This window comes from Tachyglossus aculeatus, chromosome 21, assembly GCF_015852505.1.
Source record: "Tachyglossus aculeatus isolate mTacAcu1 chromosome 21, mTacAcu1.pri, whole genome shotgun sequence".
Taxonomy (NCBI): Eukaryota; Metazoa; Chordata; class Mammalia; order Monotremata; family Tachyglossidae; genus Tachyglossus; species Tachyglossus aculeatus.
The window spans coordinates 67166009-67182758 of NC_052086.1; the positions used below are offsets into that span (position 1 = coordinate 67166009).

At 48.2% G+C, this 16750-nt stretch overlaps 1 protein-coding gene and 3 long non-coding RNA genes across 5 annotated transcripts in view; 1 reads left to right on the forward strand and 3 right to left on the reverse strand.

Annotated features, from left to right (window-relative positions):
* PDZD9 (PDZ domain containing 9) overlaps window positions 1–16750 on the forward strand; it is a 185056-nt gene that overhangs the window by 14599 nt on the left and 153707 nt on the right. The gene's annotated exons all lie outside the window — the stretch shown is intronic.
* LOC119942483 overlaps window positions 1–16750 on the reverse strand; it is a 28516-nt gene that overhangs the window by 6567 nt on the left and 5199 nt on the right. The window lies entirely within an intron of this gene.
* On the reverse strand, window positions 5320–6888 carry LOC119942494. Its single transcript, XR_005455376.1, has 3 exons — window positions 6856–6888; window positions 6444–6562; window positions 5320–5494 (listed from the first exon to the last, which is right to left on the reverse strand). It is a non-coding gene; the product is annotated as an uncharacterized LOC119942494 (long non-coding RNA).
* Window positions 6907–10054, reverse strand: LOC119942489. The gene is made up of 4 exons (XR_005455371.1): window positions 9683–10054; window positions 9214–9332; window positions 8071–8233; window positions 6907–7879 (listed from the first exon to the last, which is right to left on the reverse strand). It is a non-coding gene; the product is annotated as an uncharacterized LOC119942489 (long non-coding RNA).

Here is a 16750-nt window from a genome sequence, read left to right on the forward strand (position 1 = left end):
GAAGGCCTTGAAGACCTCCGGTGGGGAAATGAAATCTGGGGAACATTTGCATGAAGCAAATTTCTCCCTTTTCACCCCAAAGAGTCTTGTGAAGGCCTTGAAGACCTTCAGTAGGGAAATAAAATCTGGGGAAGTTTCACATGAAGCAAATTTCTCCCTTTTCACCCCAAATAGTCTTGTGAAGGCTTTGAAGACCTTCAGTAGGGAAATGAAATCCGGGGAATCTTTTCATGAAGCAAATTTCTCCCTTTTCCTCCCAAAGAGTCTTGTGAATGCCTTGAAGGCCTTCGGTAAGGAAATGAAACCTGGGGAATCTCTGCATGAAGCAAATTTCTCCCTTTTCACCCCAAAGAGTCTTGTGAAGGCCTTGAAGACCTTCGGGAGGGAAATGCAATCTGGAAAATCTTTGCATGAAGCAAATTTCTCCCTTTTCACACCAAAGAGTCTTGTGCAGGCCTTAAAGACCTTCGGTAGGGAAATCAAATCTGGGGAATTTTTGCATGAAGCAAATTTCTCCCTTTTCATCCCAAAGAGTCTTCTGAAGGCCTTGTAGACCTTCAGTAGGGAAATGAAATCTGGGGAATTTTTACATGAAGCAAATTTCTCCCTTTTCATCCCAGAGAGTCAGCTGAACGCCTTGAAGACCTTTGGTGGGGAAATGAAATCTGGGGAATATTTGCGTGAAGCAAATTTTTCCCTTTTCACTCCAAATAGTCTTCGGAAGGCCTTGAAGACCTCCGGTGGAAAAATGAAATCTGGGGAACATTTGCATGAAGCACATTTCTCCCTTTTCACCCCAAAGACTCTTTTGAAGGCCTTGAAGACCTTCAGTAGGGAAATAAAATCTGGGGAACTTTTGCATGAAGCAAATTTCTCCCTTTTCACCCCAAATAGTCTTGTGAAGGCCTTGAAGACCTTCAGTAGGGAAATGAAATCTGGGGAATCTTTTCATGAAGCAAATTTCTCCCTTTTCACCCCAAAGAGTCTTGTGAAGGCCTTGAAGGCCTTCTGTAGGGAAATGAAATCTGGGGAAGTTTCGCATGAAGCAAATTTCTCCCTTTTCATCCCAGAGAGTCAGCTGAACGCCTTGAAGACCTTTGGTGGGGAAATGAAATCTGGGGAATATTTGCGTGAAGCAAATTTTTCCCTTTTCACTCCAAATAGTCTTCTGAAGGCCTTGAAGACCTCCGGTGGAAAAATGAAATCTGGGGAACATTTGCATGAAGCACATTTCCCCCTTTTCACCCCAAAGAGTCTTTTGAAGGCCTTGAAGACCTTCAGTAGGGAAATAAAATCTGGGGAACTTTTGCATGAGGCAAATTTCTCCCTTTTCACCCCAAATAGTCTTGTGAAGGGCTTGAAGACCTTCAGTAGGGAAATAAAATCTGGGGAAGTTTTGCATGAAGCAAATTTCTCCCTTTTCACTCCTAAGAGACTTGTGAAGGCTTTGAAGACCTTCAGTAGGGAAATGAAATCTGGGGAAATTTTGCATGAAGCAAATTTCTCCCTTTTCACCCCAAATAGTCTTGTGAAGGCTTTGAAGACCTTCAATAGGGAAATGAAATCTGGGGAATCTTTTCATGAAGCAAATTTCTCCCTTTTCCTCCCAGAGTCTTGTGAAGGCCTTAAAGACCTTCGGTAGGGAAATCAAATCTGGGGAATTTTTGCATGAAGCAAATTTCTCCCTTTTCATCCCAAAGAGTCTTGTGAAGGCCTTGAAGACCTTCTGTAGGGAAATGAAATCTGGGGAAGTTTTACATGAAGCAAATCTCTCCCTTTTCATCCCAGAGAGTCAGCTGAAGGCCTTGAAGACCTTTGGTGGGGGAATGAAATCTGGGGAATATTTGTGTGAAGCAAATATTTCCCTTTTGACTCCAAATAGTCTTCTGAAGGCCTTGAAGACCTCCGGTGGGGAAATGAAATCTGGGGAACATTTGCATGAAGCAAAGTTCTCCCTTTTCACCCCAAATAGTCTTGTGAAGGCTTTGAAGACCTTCAGTAGGGAAACGAAATCTGGGGAATCTTTTCATGAAGCAAATTTCTCCCTTTTCCTCCCAAAGAGTCTTGTGAATGCCTTGAAGGCCTTCTGTAGGGAAATGAAATCTGGGGAATCTCTGCATGAAGCAAATTTCTCCCTTTTCACCCCAAAGAGTCTTGTGAAGGCCTTGAAGACCTTCAGTAGGGAAATAAAATCTGGGGAAGTTTTGCATGAAGCAAATTTCTCCCTTTTCACCCCAAATAGTCTTGTGAAGGCTTTGAAGACCTTCAATAGGGAAATGAAATCTGGGGAATCTTTTCATGAAGCAAATTTCTCCCTTTTTCTCCCAGAGTCTTGTGAAGGCCTTAAAGACCTTCAATAGGGAAATGAAATCTGGGGAAGTTTTGCATGAAGCAAATTTCTCCCTTTTCATCCCAAAGAGTCTTCTGAAGGCCTTGAAGACCTTCAGTAGGGAAATGAAATCTGGGGAATTTTCACATGAAGCAAATCTCTCCCTTTTCATCCCATACAGTCAGTGGAAGGCCTTGAAGACCTTTGGTGGGGAAATGAAATCTGGGGAATATTTGCGTGAGGCAAATTTTTCCCTTTTGACTCCAAATAGTCTTCTGAAGGCCTTGAAGACCTCCGGTGGGGAAATGAAATCTGGGGAACATTTGCATGAAGCAAATTTCTCCCTTTTCACCCCAAAGAGTCTTGTGAAGGCCTTGAAGACCTTCAATAGGGAAATAAAATCTGGGGAAGTTTCGCATGAAGCAAATTTCTCCCTTTTCACCCCAAATAGTTTTGTGAAGGCTTTGAAGAACTTCAGTAGGGAAATGAAATCCGGGGAATCTTTTCATGAAGCAAATTTCTCCCTTTTCCTCCCAAAGAGTCTTGTGAATGCCTTGAAGGCCTTCGGTAAGGAAATGAAACCTGGGGAATCTCTGCATGAAGCCAATTTCTCCCTTTTCACCCCAAAGAGTCTTGTGAAGGCCTTGAAGACCTTCGGGATGGAAATGCAATCTGGGAAATCTTTGCATGAACCAAATTTCTCCCTTTTCACACCAAAGAGTCTTGGGAAGGCCTTAAATACCTTCGGTAGGGAAATCAAATCTGGGGAAGTTTTGCATGAAGCAAATTTCTCCCTTTTCATCCCAAAGAGTCTTCTGAAGGCCTTGAAGACCTTCAGTAGGGAAATGAAATCTGGGGAAGTTTTACATGAAGCAAATCTCTCCCTTTTCATCCCAGAGAGTCAGCTGAAGGCCTTGAAGACCTTTGGTGGGGGAATGAAATCTGGGGAATATTTGTGTGAAGCAAATATTTCCCTTTTGACTCCAAATAGTCTTCTGAAGGCCTTGAAGACCTCCGGTGGGGAAATGAAATCTGGGGAACATCTGCACGAAGCAAAGTCCTCCCTTTTCACCCCAAAGAATCTTTAGAAGGCCTTGAAGACCTTCAGGAGGGAAATGAAATCTGGAGAATTTTTGCGTGAAGGAAATTCCTCCCTTTTCACCCCAAAGAGTCTTTTGATGGTCTTATGTAGGTAGGTATATAAAAACAGGAGGTTGTGGGCATCAAGAAAACTCTTTCTCTTTTTCCTCTTCCTTCCTGGCTCTAAAGCCCTAGGGTAGAGCACTACATTAGTTTTGAGCCTAAAAGGGTTTTCCCTTTATCCATCTCTTGCCGCATGATCTGGAGCGAAGGTCTTCTCTCACTGCAGTCTTCATTCCTCCAATAGTCTGGGAGAAGTCGAGACAACTGGTGGTTTGGAATTCAGCCTGCCGTCCTGGGGTGGAGAAAGAAAATCCCTAAATTAGTGTTATCTGCAGAGGTAGAGCAACCCACAATGAGCCTGGCATCCTTTGTCAAAATATCCCTAAAGACGATTGCGTGGCTCCTTCACTGCCCTGAGCGGGTGGGGCGTGCACGACTCCCTGGCCTTTCACATTTGTACAGATCGGCGTGCCCGGAGATAAACACGTGGTTACTCAGGCAAGGATTCTGACCTGCGGCATGGGATTGTGAGAGCATTGCCCCCAGCTTCTGACAAGATAACTCTTCCCTTTGGCGGGGCTGGAGAGGGCTCTCTAGCTCACTCATCCCACCCCGAAACCCTTCCCTCCTGGTTTCACAGACCCCTGCTGCTACTGCTGCTGCCAGCATCTATTCATCTGGCCGTGCTCACCCTCCTGTGGGTCGGCTTCCACTGACGTCTGAGACCGCAGCTCCCCAGCTCCGTGGATGCTTGCCGGACGGGGCGCTCCCAGAAGTCGGCAGATGAAGTCTCTGAAAAAGATCCACCTGGGTTAGAGCAGTCTAGACCATTGTTTCCAGGAAGTACAGGGGGATTCCTTCTCCAGATCACCTTCGGAATCACACCTTTAGAGGATTTGCAAGAATTTCCTTTGCTCTCTCTTCTTTGACAAATCCAAACCTCAACATGGAATATTAACCCAATCCCGATAGTCAGGCGAGTGAACTGTCCTAAACCGGGGAGCCTTGTTTCAAGACTTTTTATTCATTCTTTTTTAGGATACCTGTGGTAAATTTCCCTTGGAAATTTACAGTGAGGGTCAGTTTTTTCATCTCCTTGTAAGTAGCCTCACAGTACTAGGTATTTAATCTCTCTTTCACTTTCCTTATTATTTCTTCCTAACGAAAGGCCCCCTGACCCTGCCGTCTCTCTCCCGACTGAATTTTAAGGGGAAAAGCAACATCCTAACCGGAGTTCTTTCACCTGAAAATGGAACAGGTAAATATTCTGTGAGGAAAAGTCCAAATATCTTTTTCATCTTGAATAGAAAAATGAGAGAGAGAGAGAGAAAGAGGGAGAGAGAGAGAGACGGAGACCTAACAGAGTTCGAATCATTTGACACAAGCAGTAAATGACCGTTTCCAAGTGTGTCTTGGTTAGTCTACGATTAGATACTTATTTTTTCCCGATGGACAGGTCAACTCTCATCTTCCCTCAGGGTGTCCCGGTCTCCACTTGTCAGCTTGACCCCCGATCACGTCTTCCTCGTACTCTCCCTCGTTGGTGTAGCTGTCAGTACAGAGTCCCTCCAGGAGGGATCGACAAGGCAACTCCATGTTTATGCCAGGGGATGAGAAATGACCCGGTGGATTCTGCCCTGTCTTGGGATTCCTTATTAAGGATAATAAAATTCTTTCGTAATTTCCTCTCCCAGGAAAAAGGAAATCTACAAGTTTGATCAGTCAATCCAACTTCCCGGATACACAGGTGCACAGTCCCTCCCTCCCACCCATAACATGCCTTCTGTCTCCCCAGGAGCCCGGATTCACTCATTTCCCACCAAAACGATGAGTTTCTCCTACCATTCTGCTAGTCACGGCGGCCGCCCTGATCTCCCTGGCCGGCTCGGTTCAGGTTCCGCTTTGGTGGGTGCCGGGGTGGTCGGGACAGTCAAGCCTCCTCCTTGCTGCTCTGGTGCTTCTCCTCATCTCCTGGACCCTCGGCTGGAGGGGGCACTCCCAATTTCTGAAGGGATGCCGAACCTTGGTTGGAACACAGAGCGACAACTGGGCTTTCATAGGGAACAGCAGAAATCAATTCCTTTGCAAAAGCCATGTTAATTCACATGGCTGCATGACATGGAAGTCTTTTATTCTCTCTCTCTTTCTTCCTTTTTCTCAACTGATCAAAACCTCACAGGGATAAGGATCCCAATACCAGTAGTCAGGAGAGAGTGAGAGCCATTAAATGATGAGGGTGGGGCATTTGGGGTGGTGGTTGAGAGGGCTGGCATTGAGTAAGATATTTGATTTGTCTTCTAAGTAGATACGAAGTAAGGAGATTGACAGTAAAGTTCAGTTTTGCCAACTTGCATTTCCCATTGCTGGGGTGTGGCGAAATTCACTGGGGCTGGAAATACACTTTTTTTCCCACAGGAGGATCTGGCTTGTACGTGAAGAAAAACTTCCTCGCGGGTCAGGAGTTGTGGCAATCGTTGCTTTCTTTTAGAGATTGACCCCTCCCATTCTCTTCTCAGACAGACCCGGGGGCCTCAGCCTGACTTGAGCCCTCATCCTCTCCTCTGGCCCAGCACTCTCTGAAACGGATCCTTTCAGGATAGAGATGAACGACTGACCCAACCGAGGGGTTGGAATTAACATTTGGAATGAACCGCTTGGGGAAACAAACTCCACCCGCTGGGCGTCATTTCAGAGTCGCTCATACCGGCGGTTCATCCATCTTTTCACCCCAAAGAATCTTTTGAAGGCCTCGAAGACCTTCGGGAGGGAAATAAAATCTGGAGAAGTTTTGCGTGAAGGAAACTTCTCCCTTTTCACCCCAAAGAGTCTTTTGAAGGCCTTAGGTAGGTAGGTATATAAAAACTGGAGATTGTGGGCATCAAGAAAACTCTTTCTCTTTTTCCTCCTCCTTCCTGGCCCTAAAGCCCTAGGGTAGAGCACTACATTAGTTCTGAGCCTAAAAGGGTTTTACCTTGGTCCATCTCTTGCCGCAAGATCCGGAGCGAAGGTCTTCTCTCACTGCAGCCTTCATTCCTCCAATAGTCTGGGAGAAGCCGAGCCAACTGGAGGTTTGGAATTCAGCCTGACGTCCTGCGGTGGAGAAAGAAAATCCCTTCATTAGCGTTATCTGCAGAGGTAGAGCAACCCACAGTGAGCCTGGCATCCTTTGCCAAAATATTCCTAAAGACGATTGCGTGGCTCCCTCACGGCCCTGAGCCTGTGGGCCGTGCATGGCTCTCCGGCCTTTCACATTTGTACGGATCGGCATGCCCGGAGATAAAACGTGGTTACTCAGGGAAGGATTCCAACCTTTTGGTGGGCCTGAGAGGGCTCTGTAGCTCATTCATCCCACCCCCAAACCCTTCCCTCCTGGTTTCACAGACCCCTACTGCTGCTGCTGCCAGCATCTATTCATCTGGCCCTCCTCACCCTCCCGTGCGTAGGCTTCCGCTGACATCTGAGACCGCAGCTCCGCAGCTGTGCGGATGCTTGCTGGATGGGGCGCTCCCAGAAGTCGGCAGGTGAAGTCTCTGAAAAAGATCCACCTGGGTTAGAGCACAGTCTAGACCACCGTTTCCAGGAAGTACAGGGGGATTCCTTGTCCAGATCACCTTCAGAATCACACCTTTAGAGGATTTGCAAGAATTTTCTTTGCTCTCTCTTCTTTGACGAATCCAAACCTCAACATGGAATATTAACCCAATCCCGACAGTCAGGCGAGTGAACTGTCCTACACCGGGGAACCTTGTCTGAAGACTTTTTATTCATTCTTTTTAAGGAGACCTGTGGTAAATTTCCCTTCGAAACTTACTATAAGGGTCAGCTTTTTCATCTCCTTTCAAATAGCCTCATAGTACTAGGTATTTAATTTCTTTTTCATTTTCCTTATTATTTGTTCCTAACGAATGGCTCCCCGACCCTGCCGTCTCTCTCCCCGGACTGTATGTAAAGGAGGAAAAGCAACATCCTAACCGGAGTTCTTTCGCCTGAAAATGGTTTGGGAAAATATTCTGTGAGGAAAAATCCAAATATCTTTTTCATCGTGAATAGAAAAATTAGAGAGAGAGAGAGAAAGAGGGAGAGAGGGAGAGAGGGAGAGAGAGAGAGGAGAGAAATGGAGACCTATCACAGTTCGAATCATCTGACACGAGCAGTAAATGACCATTTCCAAGTGTTTTTTTGGTTAGTCTACGATTAGATACTTATTTTTTCCTGATGGACAGGTCAACTCCCATCTTCTCTAAGGGCGTCCCGGTCTCCACTTGTCGGCTTGACCCCCGATCACTTCTCCCTCGCTGGTGCAGCTCTCGGAACAGAATCCCTCCAGGAGGGATCTACAAGGCAACTCCATGTTTACACCAGGGGATGAAAAGTGACCCAGTGGATTCCGGCCTGTCTTGGGGATTCCTTATTAAGGATAATAAAATTCTTTTGAAATTTCCTCTCCCAGGAAAAAAGAAATCTACAAGCTTGATTAGTCAATCAAACTTCCCCGATACACAGGTGGACAGTCCCTCCCTCCCTCCCATAACATGCCTTCTGTCTCCCCAAGAGCCCGGATACACCCATTTTCCTCCAAAACGATGAGTTTCTCCTACCATTCTGTTGGTCACGGCGGCCGCCCTGATCTTCCTGGCCGGCTTGGTTCAGGTTTGGCTTTGGTGGGTGCCGCAGTGGTCGGTACAGTCAGGCCTCCTCCTTGCTGCTCTGGTGCTTTTCCTCATCTCCTGGACCCTCGGCTGGAGGGGGCACTGCCGGTTTCTGGAGGGACGCCGAACCTTGGTTGGAACACCGAGCGACAATGGGGCTTTCCTAGGGAACAGCAGAAATAAATTCTTTTGCCAAAGCCATGTTAATTCACATGGCTGCATGACATGGAAGTCTTGTATTCTCTCTCTCTCTCTCTCTCTTCCTTTTTCTCTACTGATCGAAACCTCAGAGGGATAAGGATCCCAATACCAGTAGTTAGGAGAGAGTGAGAGCCATTAAATGATGAGGGTGGGGCGTTTGGGGTGGGTAGGGTGGTGGTTGAGAGGGCCGGCATTGAATAAGACATTTGATTTGCCTTCTAAGGAGATACGAAGTAACGAGATTGACAGTAAATTTCAGTTTTGCCAACTTGCATTTCCCATTCCTGGGGTGTGGCAAAATTCATTGGGGCTGGAAATACACTTTTTTTCCACAGGAGGATCTGGCTAGTACGTGAAGAAAAACTTCCTCACAGGTCAGGAGTTGTGGCAATCATTGCTTTCTTTTAGAGACTGACCCCTCCAATTCTCTTCTCAGACAGACCCGGGGGCCTCAGCCTGACTTGAGCCCTCATCCTCTCCTCTGGCCCAGCGCTCTCTGAAACGGATCCTTTCAGGATAGAGATGAACGACTGACCCAACTGAGGAGTTGGAATTAACATTTGGAACAAACCCCTTGGGGAAACAAACTCCACCCGCTGGGCATCATTTTAGAGTCACTCATACCGGCGTTTCATGCCTCTTTCCATCCCAAAGAGTCTTTTGAAGGCCATGAAGACCTTCGGGAGGGAAATAAAATCTGGAGAAGTTTTGCGTGCAGAAAACTTCTCCCTTTTCACCCCAAAAGGTCTTTTGAAGGCTTTAGGTAGGTAGGTATATAAAAACAGGAGATTGTGGGCATCAAGAAAACTCTTTCTCTTTTTCCTCTTCCTTCCTGGCCCTAATGCCCTAGGTTAGAGCACTACATTAGTTCTGAGCCTAAAAGGGTTTTACCTTGGTCCATCTCTTGCCGCATGATCCGGAGCGAAGGTCTTCTCTCACTGCAGCCTTCATTCCTCCAATAGTCTGGGAGAAGCCGAGCCAACTGGAGGTTTGGAATTCAGCCTGCCGTCCTGAGGTGGAGAAAGAAAATCCCTTCTTTAGTGTTATCTGCAGAGGTAGAGCGGCCCACAATGAGCCTGGCATCCTTTGTCAAAATATCCCTAAGGACGATTGCATGGCTCCCTCACAGCCCTGAGCGTGTGGGCCCTGCACGGCTCTCCGGCCTTTCACATTTGTTCGGATCGGCGTGCCCGGAGATTAAAAGTGGTTACTCAGGCAAGGATTCCAACCTGCGGCATGGGATTGTGAGAGCATCGCCCCCCCCCTTCTGACAAGATAACTCTTCCTTTTGGCGGGCCTGGAGAGGGCTCTCTAGCTCACTCATCCCACCCCCAAACCCTTCCCTCCTGGTTTCACAGACCCCTACTGCTGCTGCTGCTGCTGCCAGCATCTATTCATCTGGCCCTCCTCACGCTCCCGTGGGTCGGCTTCCGCTGACGTCTGAGACCGCAGCTCCGCAGCTGTGGGGATGCTTGCCGGATGGGGAGCTCCCAGAAGTCGGCAGGTGAAGTCTCTGAAAAAGATCCACCTGGGTTAGAGCACAGTCTAGACCACCGTTTCCAGGAAGTACAGGGGGATTCCTTGTCCAGATCAACTTCAGAATCACACCTTTAGAGGATTTGCAAGACTTTTCTTTACTCTCTCTTCTTTGACGAATCCAAACCTCAACATGGAATATTAACCCAATCCAGACTGTCAGGCGAGTGAACTGTCCTAAACCGGGGAACCTTGTCTGAAGACTTTTTATTCGTTCTTTCTAAGGAGACCTGTGGTAAATTTCCCTTGGAAACTTACTATAAGGGTCAGCTTTTTCATCTCCTTTAAAATAGCCTCACAGTACTAGGTTTTTAATTTCTCTTTCATTTTCCTTATTATTTCTTCCTAACGAATGGCTCCCTGTCCCTGCCATCTCTCTCCCCTGACTGTATGTAAAGGAAGAAAAGCAACATCCTAACCGGAGTTCTTTCGCCTGAAAACGGTTTGGGGAAATATTCTGTGAGAATAAGTCCAAATATCTTTTTCATCTTGAATAGAAAAATGGGGGGGGGGGGTGGGGAGAGGGTGTGAGAGAGAGAGAGAGAGAAGAGAGAAATGGAGACCTATCAGAGTTCAAATCATTTGACATGAGCAGTAAATGACCATTTCCAAGTGTTTTTTGGTCAGTCTACAATTAGATACTTATTTTTTCCCGATGGTCAGGTCAACTCCCATCTTCTCTCAGGGCGTCCCGGTCTCCACTTGTCGGCTTGACCCCCGATCAATTCTCCCTCGTCCTCTCCCTCGCTGGTGCAGCTCTCGGTACAGAGTCCCTCCAGGAGGGATCTACAAGGCAACTCCTCCTTTACGCCAGGGGATGAAAAGTGACCCAGTGGATTCCAGCCTGTCTTGGGGATATTAAGGATAATACAATTCTTTTGAAATTTCCTCTCCCAGGAAAAAAGAAATCTACAAGTTTGATTTGTCAGTCCAATTTCCCGGATACACAGGTAGACAGTCCCTCCCTCCCACCCATAACGTGCCTTCTGTCTCCCCAAGAGCCCGGATACACTCATTTCCCTCCAAAACGACGAGTTTCTCCTACCATTCTCCTGGTCACGGCGGCCACCTTGATCTTCCTGGCCGGCTCGGTTCAGCTTTGGTGGGTTCCGGGGTGGTCAGGACAGTCAAGATTCCTCCTTCCTGCTCCGGTGCTTCTCCTCATCTCCTGGACCCTCGGCTGGAGGGGGCACTGCCGGTTTCTGAAGGGAGGCCAAACCTTGGTTGGAACACAGAGAGACAACATGGCTTTCCTAGGGGACAGCAGAAATTCTTTTGCCAAAGCCATGTTAATTCACATGGCTCCAAGACATGGAAGTCATTTCTTCTCTCTCTTCCTTTCTCTCTAATAATAATAATAATAATAATAATAATTACATTTATTAAGCGCTTATTATGTGCAAAGCACTGTTCTAAGCGCTGGGGAGTTTACAGGGTGATCAGGTTGTCCCACGGGGGGCTCACAGTCTTAATCCCCATTTTACAGATGAGGTAACTGAGGCCCAGAGAAGTTAAGTGACTTGCCCAAAGTCACACAGCTGACAAGTGGCGGAGCCAGAATTTGAACTCATAACCTCTGACTCCAAAGCCCGTGCTCTTTCCACTGAGCCACCCTGCTTCTCTACTGATCGAAACCTCACAGGGATGAGGAGCCCAATACCATTAGTGAGGGGAGAGTGAGAGCCATTAACTGATGACGGGGGGGCGTCTGGGGAGGCTGCAGTTGAGAGGGCCGGCACTGAATAAGACATTTGATTTGCCTTCTAAGCAGATACGAAGAAAGGAGATTGACACTAAAGTGCAGTTTGGCCAACCTGCATTTCCCATTCCTGGGCTGTGGCGAAATTCATTGGGGCTGGAAATACACTTTTTTTTTTTCCACAGGAGGATCTGGCTAGTACGCGAAGAAAAACTTCCTCGCGGGTCAGGAGTTGAGGCAATCATTGCTTTCTTTTCGAAACTGTCCCCTCCCATTCTCTTCTCAGACAGACCCGGGGGCCTCAGCCTGACTTGAGCCCTCATCCTCTCCTCTGGCCCAGCGCTCTCTGAAACGGATCACTTCAGGATAGAGATGAACGACTGACCCAACCGAGGAGTTGGAATTAACATTTGGAATAAACCGCTTGGGGAAACAAACTCTGCCGCTGGGCGTCACTGCAGAGCCGCTCCTACCGGAGCTTCATCCCTCCCGCAAAGACGGGGCTTGCTTCCTTATAACAGTGCTCCGCACATAGTGAGCGCTTAACAAATACCATAATGCTTTATGCACGAAGAAATTTCTGTTGCTACGTCCACTTTTTCCCCTCAAACCGGGTCGGGCAGTCGCGTTACTGGGTCCCTGCCGAAAAGGTTATTCGCCCGTTTCATGCATTCATTCAATCTTATTTATTGACCGCTTACTGTGTGCTGAGCACTGTACTGAGCGCTTGACGCCCCCACCCCCCGCCCGCCCCTCAAAGCGTAGAGGGGGGCACCGTGAGGGAGTGATTTAGAATACCGTTTGAGAGCCGCAGAATTCCTGGAAGGCACTTCGAATCCCGGAAAAGCCAAAGGAGGAAAACTGCCGGGCAAGGGGAGGGCAAAGAGAGTCGCCCTGAGGGCTCATTTTTCTTGCTTTTTTCCCCTGGCCTTCCCGAACCTCCGGTCCCCTCCCTCAGACTAACTCGGAGTGAGGCAGAGGCTTGGCTTTCCCTCCCCTCCCCTCAGGTCCCTCCCGTCACCTCGGGTCCCCTCAGGAGCCCTCACCAGCCACCTCGCCCTCCGACTCCTTGCTCCTCCCCCCTTCCAGCTTCTTTCCAGTCTGGGCCTGAGAAGAACGGGGGGCGGAGCCATCGATTGCCCGCGCTCCTCCTCCTCGCCTTCTTCACCCACTTCTAGGACGGCCGGGGGGACGAAAGAAAGAAAGGAAAAAAACCACCTCAAATCGCCTCAGCTTTTCTAAACGGCCGCCATGGCCACCAATTCGAAATGGTGGATTTTTCTATAGCAATAGACGCAATTTGGAGCCTGTTGGGGGAACTCGAATGCAAGGCCTTGAAGGCCTCCAGTGGAGTCAGGAACAGGAGATGTTTCTGCGTGAAACAAACTTCTTTCACCCCTCAGCTACTCTCTTTTCAGGCCCTGAAGGCCTTAGGTAGAGAAAGAAAGGCAGCTTTTTTTTTTTGCATGAAGCAAATTTCTCCTTTTTATCATCAATATTCTCTATTCTTTCTCTTTTCAGAAGCCTTGAACATCTCCAGTGGAGTCAGGTACAGGAGATGCTTCTGCATGAAGGAAAGTTCTCCTTTCTTCCCTTAAATACTCCCCTTTCAGTTCCTGAAGACCTTAGGTAGAGAAAGAAAGGTAGCTTTTTTTTGCATGAAGCAAATTTCTCCTTTTCACCATCAATATTCTTGATTCATTGTCTTTTCAAAGGCCTTGAAGGCCTCCAGTTTACTAATGCACAGGACATGTTTCTGCATGAAGCAGATTTCTCCTTTTCCAATTCATATGTTCGTTCCTCAAGTCTTGAAGACCTTAGGTAGAAAGATAATAATAATAATAATAATGGCATTTGTTAAGCGCTATGTGCAAAGCACTGTTCTAAGTGCTGATAGGGTGAGGTTTCTTAAGAAGCAAACTTTCCCTGTTTTAACCCTATATATCACTCTTTCCAGCCCTCAGGTAGAGAAACAAAAGCAGGAGATGTTTAGTGTGAGGAAAACCTGTCCACTTTGGACACAAATATTCTTTTGGTAGGTCTTGAAGACCTTGGGTAGAGAAATGAAAGTGGAAGGTGGCTTCCATGAAGCAAATTTCTCCTGTTCTATCTCAGATATTCTCTTTTCAGGTCTTGAAGACCTTAGGGAGAGAAATCCAAGGAGCTGGTTTTGCATGAAGCAGATTTCTCTACTTTCACCCTTCAACATTCTCTTCTCAGGCCTTGAAGACCTCAGGGAGAGAAATTAAAGGAGGAGACGGTTTGCGTGAAGCAGAGTGAGGCAGAGGCTTGGCTTGGCTTTCCCTCCCCTCCCCTCCTATCCTTCCCGTCTCCTAGGGTCCCCTCAGGGGTCCTCACCACCCACCTCAACCACCGCCTCCGAGCTCTGCCCGCTCCACACTGAGAAGCTCCGCCCCCCTCCCGGCCTCTTTTCAGTCTGGGCCTGAGGAGAACGGGGGCGGAGCCAACGATTGCCCGCGCTCCGCCTCTGACTGACAGGAGCCGAGCTCCTCCTCCTGGCCTTCTTCACCCACTTCTAGGGCGGGCGGCGGGAAGAAAGAAAGATAGAAAAAAAAAACCACCTCAAATCGCCTCAGCTTCTCTAAACGCCCGCCATAGCCACCAATTCGAAATGGTGGATTTTTCCATAGCAATAGACGCAATTTGGAGCCTGTTGGGGGAACCTCTAATAATAATGATGGCATTTCTTATGCTCTTACTATGTATAAAGCACTGCTTTAAGCGCTGGGGAGGATAGAAGGTGATCAGCGTATCTCCCGTGGGGCTCCAAGTCTTACTCCCCGTTTTACACATGAGGTAACTGAGGTCCAGACAAGTTCAGTGACTTGCCCAAAGTCCCACAGCTGACACTTGGCAGAGGGGGAATTCGATCCCGAGACCTCTGCCTCCGAAGCCCGTGCACTTTCCACTGAGCCACGCTGCTTCTCACCTCAAAACGCCTCAGATTCTCTCAACGGCCCGCACAGCCACCGATTCCAAATGGTGGATTTGTCTATTGCAATAGGCGGTGGCTAGTCGTTGGCGCAGTGACCCACTGGGTCAGGAATGCACGAGGTCGGTGCCCGAGTGACCCAAGGAGTCACCGGGAGGTCAGGGCGGTGCCCGAGTGACCCAAGGAGTCACCGGGAGGTCAGGGCGGTGCCCGACTGACCCAAGGAGTCACCGGGAGGTCAGGGCGGTGCCCGACTGACCCAAGGAGTCACCGGGAGGTCAGGGCGGCGCCCGAGTGACCCAGTGGGCGGAGTCCATTCTGCCCCTCAGCCTCGTGTATTCCCCTTCCCCACAGAGGACTCCAAGTGGAAAAAAAGCCTCTCATTTCCTGCCTCGTCTGTTCAACCCCATGAATTCTGCCTTTAGATTCATTCATTCATTCAATCGTATTTATTGAGCGCCTACCGAGCCCAGAGCACTGTACTAAGCGCTTGGGAAGTTCAACTGGGCAACATAGAGTGATGGTCCCTACCCCACAAGGGGCTCACAGTCTGGAAGGGGGAGACAGATAAAGCAGAACATGTAGACGGGTGTCCAAATCGTCAGAACAAATGGAATTAAAGCTCTTTGCACATCATTAACAAAATCAATAGAATAGTAAAATATGTACAAGTAAAATAAATCGAGTAACAAATCTGTCCATATATATGTATATATATATATACAGATATATACAGATATATATATCTGTATATATATATACATACAAGTGCTGTGGGGAGGGGAAGGAGGTAGGGCTGGGGGAATGGGGAGGAGAGGAAAAAGGGGGCTCAGTCTGGGAAGGCCTCCTGGAGGAGGTGAGCTCTCAGTAGGGCTTTGAAGGGAGGAAGAGAGCTAGCTTGGCAGTTGTGTGCAGGGAGGGCATTCCAGTCCAAGATTGCCAAATGGCCCCTGAAAATGGCTCATCTATTGCAGATGCTGAACCCTGTTCATCAGTATGCCACCCAAGGCGGTTCTAGGATATGTCTGTCATGAATACTTTAATAACAATGATGGCATTTGTTAAGTGCTTAGTATGTGTAAAGCACTGTTCTATGCACTGGGGGGTTACAAGCTAATTAGCTTGTCCCACATCGGGCTCATAGCCTTAACCCCACATTATACAGATGAGAGAACTGAGGCCCACAGAAGTTGTGATTACCCAAATTCACACAGCTGAGAAGTGGTGGAGCAGGGATTAGAACCCATGACCTCTGACTCCCAAGCCGGACTCTTTCCATTGAGCCATGCTACTTTCATCAAACCAATGATCATACTTAAAAAAACCCCCAACAAACTCCCCCCCCACCCAAACCACGAATGAAAAGGGCTTCATTTCCTGCCCTGTCCCTAAGGTCTCCTTTCCCCATTCCTTTCCCTTCCGTGTCACCTCGGGCAACTGGATTTGTCACCTCTAAGCTCATTACTAAGTAGCAGCGTGGCTCAGTGGAAAGAGCATGAGCTTTGGAGTCAGAGGTCATGGGTTCAAATCCCTTCTCCACCAATTATCAGCTGTGTGACTTTGGGCAAGTCACTTAACTTCTCTGTGCGTCAGTTACCTCATCTGTAAAATGGGGATTAAGTCTGTGAGCCCCCCAAGGACAACCCGATCACCTTGTAACCTCCCCAGTGCTTACAACAGTGCTTTGCACAGAGTAAGCACTTAATAAGTACCATTATTATTATTATTACTAAGTGTTCGGAAGGCTACAGAACAGTCAATAGACGGGATCCCTACCCATAAGGACTTTTCACCAACAGTGGGGGAGACAGACAGGAGAGACAAGTGGAGAAGCAGCAGGGCCTGGGGGCAAGAGTACAGGCGTGGGAGTCAGAGGATGCGGGTTCTAATCCCTGCTCCGCCGCTTGAGGGGCCTCTGTGACCTCAGGCCAGTCGCTTAACTTCTCTGGGCTTCGGTTCCCTCCTGTCAAATGGGGATTCAGACTGGGAGCCCCATCTCTGGACTGGGCTGTGGCCGACCCGCTTACCTCCCAGCAATCCCAGCGCTTAGAACAGTGCTAGGCACATAGTAAGCGCTTACCAGCTACCACGACCCTCATTATCTTATTAAATGAGGGGAAGCGATGGATTATACGGAGATGTTTAGGAGGCATTTTGGTCCCCTAAACTGCAGGCGGCAGGGCCTACCTTTCCCATATTTAACCAGCGGTGTTGGAGCCATGTCCTCCGCAGGTCAAGGG